A 7887-nucleotide genomic window follows, 5' to 3' on the forward strand; every position below is an offset into this window, starting at 1 on the left:
AACTGAATCTCTTTAGCCTGAAAGAGTGGAGGTTACAGTGCATGGAAATACTAGGTATTGAGAATCTTGACAGCAACAGTAAACCCGTACTGTAAAAGGTTATGGAGCACAGTGAAAAACACCCTTTGGCAATGGAGCAACATCAGGAAGTCTCAAAGCAGAGCAGACAACGCATCATTAAAAAATAAATACAAAGAGTGGTAACTGGGAAGAAAAGATGGAAAACAAAATAAATGGGATACTCGCCATCCTTTTGGACATGCAAAGGCCCAAATCACGCAGTGTCATTAATATAAAACAGCTGACTGACCCAGTTTCATAACCTTTTGGCACTCCTCGCTAGTCGTCAAAGGTTACAGGAATCAAATCCAGATGACTCATAGCTCAGATGGCATGTTTTGGACACACAGTCTGCAGCAGCAGTCTTGGACAGTCATGAAACCCAAGCCAGTCTCGGATGTCTGAATATAGCAAACGTCATTGGGATATATTATGTGCAAACGCCTGTCCAGCTAATTTTGCCCCTCGTTACAGGAATGGTACCAGCTTGTAAGAAAACATTTGTTTCTCCGAATACCGGCAGAAGAAGCAGACAGCCAAAGCCACAGAAGGGAAATTCAAAGAAAGATTCAGATACACATAAGCGGACTCTGTATGTATTTGCAAGCCATGCAAAAACCTTTTGAGAGCTGTGCGATGTTCACCTCCATTTTTCCCCTGAGCTCAGCCACGGAGAAAATTCTATCAGGGCACAGGGGTAATACTGCAAAGTGCTAATGACAAGTAAGAGTCTGACAAAACATCCCAGCCCTCTCTGCTATCTCTGCTATGGAGTACACAGCTATAGAGCTGTTCCTACTGGGCTGTAGCACCTAATCCAGTCCAAGCCAGTTTTGTTTATCATTTGGTCCATTTAGACTTAACGCAGACAAAATCTGAGATGGGATGACTATAATTAGCCTGAAGGGCTCACATCCTCGACACCTGAGGATGCTTCAATGCGACCATTTATTAGAGCACTGGAAATAACAGTTAACGAATGAGGCATTAATGTTCACTTAAAAAAAGTCAGAGGAATGCCTGGCAATTACAATCAAGTCTCACTAGCAACTGTGCGTCATACATTGACATAGCAGGAAAGACATGTACAGAAAAACAGTTGTTCTTATTAGAGATGGTCTAAGTCACAATATGCTGTGTTATTCTCTATATTGGAAGGGACGTTTCAGTTCAACAATCGTTGCAATATAAGCCTTCTTCATTAAAAACAACAGTGCCGGAACATGTGTTCTCAGACTAATTACAGGAATTACATCATTAAAAAGATATCGATGAGGTGATTTAAAATATAAGATTTTAGTCTGGACATTAGGAATGTTTTTCAAAAGTAAGTTGAAAAATATAAGCATTGGGACTTTGAAGTGAAATTAGTAATTTTTGCCATGCATTAATGAAATTTGTATTTCACATGCAAAAATACCCAGATACTATATATATATACAGATATACAGTACAGACAGGTTAATATAAGGTAAAAGTATAACCTCCAGCTTTTGTTTCTGGATAATGGTTAGCAAAAATGTTTAGCCATGTCAGAACAATGTTATTCACTGTGCTCAATCCCACCAGTTCAGGTGAGCGTAGGTAGTGGGAGAAATAACTGACAGGTGTTTGTTAATGCAACATGGAACACCTTGACAGTAACTGCAACAACACAAAAAGACCTGTGAATGTATATCCCTGCATCCAGCCTTTAGAGTCGACTTTTTGGGTCTGCCTCTTACGTTAGGAGGCATAAACCAAGATCAAGAAGCCTGAAGATGAAGAAGACTCACACCTGAAGAAGGATCCATGGCTGAAACGTTGTGTTTTCTTTCTTTTTTTTTTCAGCATGGAATAAACCTCTTACTTGTTCCTAAATCAAGATGAAGACTAGAGAGCTGTCTAGGATGGAAAAGCAAGCAATTGTGAAGATGAGATGAAAGAAAATTCCAATCAGAACAAAGGCAGAGAGGCTGAGCACCGCAAAACCAGGTTGTCCAAGGAACGTGACAGCCGTTGATGACAAACAAAATATTAGAGCCACGAAGAAAAACTCAACCTAATTGAAAAAATAACAACCTTATTGATTGCAGACAAATTCCAGAGAGCAGGAGTGAAAGTATCTCAATTGTGTGAATTGGGCTCCACTGCAAAACACAAAGCTTGGGTTAACAACAAGAGCAGAAGGGCCAGAGCAGAATTTGAGGGGAAGTACAAAGATGATCTGGAACAAAGTTCTATGGACACGGTAGATAAAGATAAAAGGGTGAAGAAACAGAGGCTCTGCAGATGATCCTAAGCACACCGCCTCATTTGTGAAGCACAGCAGGGGAGGTGTCATACACACATACTCAAACCAAAATGTAGTCGCCTCATGACGTCCACAAGACAAACACAACTGTTGAATCTTCGAGCTGACATTGAGACACCTGACCTTCACAACCTCAAAATTTGTTAAAAAAGGAAAAAAAAGCTGGTGCTTATTCAGACTAAACCATACAGATCTACACCTTTGGTCAGACAAGTCCAACACCTATATGTGTGTGAGCAAGCCAAGTGCACAAAATGCCAAAGTGACATGTTCTATTAGCATACAGACAGTCAATGGCTGTCTCTCACACAGCAGAGTGAGCTACAGTATGTACACATAGCATTTCAAGACATCTGTGAAAAGCTACTGTTTCTTACAGGGACACATTCTTCTTTTCCTAACACATCTAGGCTCTATGTATCGCAAGAGGACAATCATCAGGTGTAAATTAAACAGTGAGAGACACCACATGACTTTATAGACAACTAAGAATAAACGAAGATTATATATTTGATCTTGCTGCTAAAAACAGGCTTGCATTGGACTTAAAAATACTTGTAAGTACAAAAATGGAAAGTTAAAAACGTAAAAACAATCAGTGGTGGAATTCACAAACCATTTTACTTCCTAAATCTATTGGGGATCATTTTCCTTAAAAGATGAATGTACAGTATTAAGTCAGTTTGAGACTACAAATGCGCTATTTTACTGCAAAACAGGTGAAGCAAACTCAGGACAACTTGGCAGTACCGATGTCTGTTTATTCACAGCTTTGTACCACTACTTTGTAACCAGCAATGTAGGTTGTGAGTTTAATATGTAGTTCAGCAATGACGTCCTGGCGTCCGTGAGAAAATGTGCAACTTCCTCATTGAAAGCTTCTCTCTATACGTGGAGTGCAGAGATGAATTGCCTGTTATTTACATTAACCTCTGAAGCAAACATTTCCGCATGAACAGATCCCGGACTTTGCAAAACCTCGCGTGTTCTCTCAGTACCATTAGGACCACTTCTTCAAGCGTATTGGCACTCCACTGCTAATAGGCTATTTCTGTTTGCATTTACGATCTGTTAGTTGCAAAGCAAAGGCAGCACGGACTGCCAAACGGCTTCTTCCAAGGGTCTCATCCAGACGATTCTTGAAAGTAGCAAAAGCACCAGCTCCAGCCACATAGCTGGGCAGTGTTGTACACACCCCCAATCCTTTGACCAAAGAATGGCCCCGTGTTCTCTTTTTAAATGTACTGCCATGTCTGTCTTTTAGTTTGAGGTCCAGCCTGCTGTTTTTATGACCCAAGATTTCTGTGCCTTCAATCTCTTGCACCAGGACATTCTTTCAAGCTTTTTCTATGGATCGGTTGGAAAGAAGCAGTGTGTTGTTTTTTTGAGGTGGTTACCAAAACTGATGAGGTCTTGCTATTATAGTGTACAGTGTATTATACAGTTTTAGCACAAAAAGAAAAAGAAACGATAGCTGATAGAAACATGCGTACTGACACGAGGTCGATGTGGGGGAAATGTGCGTAGTGCCCTCATGAGAGTCATGAGACAGTATGTCAACTTTTACAGTATGTCAAATACATTCTTACAAATACTGCACATGGGGATATTATAATGTGCCAGCTGTTCCACTCCTATCAGACAGCTATGCTCTAATCACATGCTCAAGTCTTTCATTTTACTTGTTGCAGTGAAGAATTGCCATTAATTAATTGCGTGTTCTGCACAGGAATAAATCCCATGTTCTATCTGTGTTAGATGTATTTGTACTGCACCTGGTAGGTGTCCAGAGTAGAATATCAAAAACGTACCAAGTGAAACTAACAAATAACTCTGGATGTTTACACAACCTTATACTAATTATGTTCCTGATGTGCAAAGTTGATTTTTCATGCACGTGAGGCAACAACAATAGTGCCAAGAGTACTTAATTCCTGAAAGTGTTTTATTTTAATTTGCATTGCAAATGAGCACACCGAGACTGAGGTCACTTCACTGACCTGGAGTTCTTACCCAGAAGGATGACTCGTTCGCTCAATGACCTTTCACATGCTAACATGGCTACATAAGCAGCATTATTTGTTTTTAAGTTAAATTGGAGAATACCATTGTTTCAGGCGATTTTTTAATTTTTTTTTGTGGAATCGTTTTAAATAATATACAACACAAATATGTTTTTGACCAATTAAATGTCAAATTTAAACATAAAATAAAAATATGCATTTTAATATATTTATATATTTTATACACAGTATAAATTCAAATGTATTATAATTCCAATAATTAGCAAAAAAATGATGGTTTTATATACAGTATGAATTGATCATTCATACTGTACGTATTGTATGCACTCATTCAAAAAAGTCTTTCCATGGCAGAAAATAATATTTGTCAATCAATGGTTTACAAGGGCTCGATATCTTGAAAATGCTGGTTCTGTTTCGCTGCATAAGGCTGCTGTTGACATATCATGACAAAAATGTATGTACATGAGCTGGATCCAAATTATTTTTACTCATTTAAGCAGGCCACTCATTGAAAAGTTGGGACTGATCAATATCAGACCTCTTCTGTTTGTTAAGACAGCCTGACATGAAGTGCTCTCCTACTGAATACAATATGAATTAAAGTTTCGGATTGTTAGTTTGAGGCCTAAGGAATAGGGCCCACTGTAGCCAGATTTAAATTAAAACCAGAAAAGAGCGATCCCATCACGTTAATTGGATTAGGCCATTCTGAAAGTTCAAATTGGAAAAATGAAGGTGTCCTTATGTGCCTCTCACTATTTATGAGTTCTTCACCTATTATACTCTGTCAGTGCTTCCTCTAGGATTGGATTTTAAAGTAAAATATTAATCAGAAATGTATATTATTTCCAGATTAAGAATGGTGGGAATTCGTTTTTATTTATACATCGTTCCCTTTGAAGCTTGCTTTCAAATAATTAATAGCTAATGTTACAAGCTTAAATCCTGATCCAAGTAAACCATCATTTATTTATGGACTTTCCAGCGGATTTAATTTTGGCATCACTGTCTCTAAAGGGCATTTTGAAATGTTCTTTGATCATCATAAGCATAAAGCCTAAATCAAAGCCATTCCAAAAGCATCCACAAATATATACAGTTTATAGACCTGTATGAAAATACATACAGTACCATGCCTAAAGAAAGTTTACACACCCTTTTCAAAGTAACACAGCCTAAAATCGAGACACTAAATCAGAATATATTTGACCTTTATTAACACATCGTTACACACAACCTCCAAGTGAAAAATAGAATTCAATTCAATTCAGTTTATTTTTCTATAGCGCCTTTCACAACAAGGCTGCCCCAAGGCGCTTAACAAAGCAAGTGACCATACATGTTGTGAATACAGAACAGAAAAGACCAGAAAACAACGGAGGAGAGGAATCAAAAACTCCTTAGTAAAGAGAACAAAAACCTCTTGGGGTCCAATGTCAACTGGCTGCCCAACCCCTTTGGGCATGCTAAAATACAATTAAAAATGGAATAAATGAATGAGGGTATTAATCCATCCACCATGTCTTCTGTATGTCAGTACTCCATGCAGATCTCTGTAGACGAGCAAAATCCTCCTAAACGAAAAGCTACAGTATATCCACGATGTCCCTCTTGGATTCATGGCAGTGATGCATCATACAACTCACATCCGGACATGTGGGGAGGAGAATAGGATAGTCTGGTCAGAACAGATGTATCACAGAGACACACAATGGCATGTACAGCAGCACCAGCAGCCATGGTTGCAGCAGGCTCTGATGTAAGGTGTGAGTAGGCTAAGCTGAAGTAATAGGTCTTCAGTCTGGATTTGAATACTGAGATTGACTCGGCATCCCGAACATGGGGTGATAGACTGTTCCATAAGCTAAAAATAACAGCTCAAACATTCTGAAAAGTAATTACAAATGAAAACCGAGGCCACCTGGGCTGTTAGGCCACAAAACGTTTTACCTTGAAAAGGGTGTGTAGACTTTCCATTGGCAAATTGTATTTATTGAGACAGAACAAATGAAGGCTTTTCTTAATGGCTCCCTGTTTTTTAAAAAATCTGTTCAATGTTTTTTTTAATTGTGAATAATAACTACATATTTTAAATCCAGCTCCAATGTTAGCTGCAGAGGTCATAAGCTGAACATTTCACAATTCATTGATTTATCAGGCATCTTGTGCCTCACTCGGTCACCTGATGCTTCGCTGATTTGAACTCGCTTGAGAAGCACAGTGCTGACTGTATTAACTAAAGCCACTGAAATGACATTTTCAGCAATATAAACGGATGAGTAAGGTCCACGACAATGCTAAACAAACAAGAGCCAGAAAAATCTGAGCCCATCTAAACAAGTCATTATTTATAAAGCTGCCGTCGAAGGGTTTACATACTGTTCCAGTAACAAATTGAGGAGTGTTTGTGCCAGTAAGTAGGAGATTTTGGGAAACAAACACACTGCCGTTCCAAGAAATCACAAAAACATTGTCCACTGCATCAAACAACCTACAGTAAGATAACCGCGAGCCCATAGTTTCAGTTCATGGGTTTAATTTTTGGAGCTGGCGTCCAGACACCTGCAAAGGTGTAGAAAAAGGATCCACAGTCGGATCATTGTGTGCTTTGCTCCTTTGTTTCACAAAGTGTTAAAGCAGAATTATCCTGTATCCTGTGCAGACACAGATCCGCACGCTTGTCGGTACAGTATGAGTTACCCGTGCAGTTCTCACTGCGCTCGAGCTGGTGTGTCGGCAGTTTCAGCAAGACACACGCTACAGCTGCCTGGTCACGTACTCTGTGGCAGCCTGATACAACACTCCCGATGGCAGCATTCCAGACAGCCAACGATCCACTGAATCAGTAGTGAGGAACCTCAAGGGAAGTCGTGTATTTCATTCTGCCAGAGGTTTTCCTTGGTAATACTACTCAGAAGTAGAAGTAGAAGTCAATAATGCAGCTTGTGAAATAAGGTGATTGCAATAGTAGTAATAATAATCCTAATTAGTAGTCATTTTAGTAGTAGCACCAGCAGCAGTAGTAGAAATAGCTGAGGAAAATAACATATCATTTATTTTAGGTTTGCGTGGAAGTGGAGAGCTCTGTCGCCTTTCGAATCGCCCAGGCAGAGATGAAGGGCCCGCTCCCTGAGCCGGCCTCAGTTAGGCTGGGCGACAAGTAGGGCAGCCTTCACACTCGGCCAGCAGCCATGACAAAGGCTTTCAAAACGATCCCCGTCAGGCTCCAGCGGTGCTCGATTACGCGTGACTAACGAGCACTCCCCCTGACCTCCGGAGTGTCTTGAAATCTGGCCGAGGAGCAGCCGGGGAGGAGCGCCGCAGGTGTGGCCAGGGTGCTCCCAGGCCATTGGCTGCTTTGGCTCAGCTGAAGGCCTGGGAATCCCACTACCAGAGACCTCACGAGTCAGTGCTGACTCATCGCTCTGAGCTCCGTGACGGGCTGGAGACGAGTCGCTGTACAGACACTGCCGGGCTAACTCTGACAGCCCAGAACTTTCCAGAGCT

Source organism: Lepisosteus oculatus, chromosome 3 (genome assembly GCF_040954835.1).
Source record: "Lepisosteus oculatus isolate fLepOcu1 chromosome 3, fLepOcu1.hap2, whole genome shotgun sequence".
In the NCBI taxonomy this organism is placed as follows: domain Eukaryota; kingdom Metazoa; phylum Chordata; class Actinopteri; order Semionotiformes; family Lepisosteidae; genus Lepisosteus; species Lepisosteus oculatus.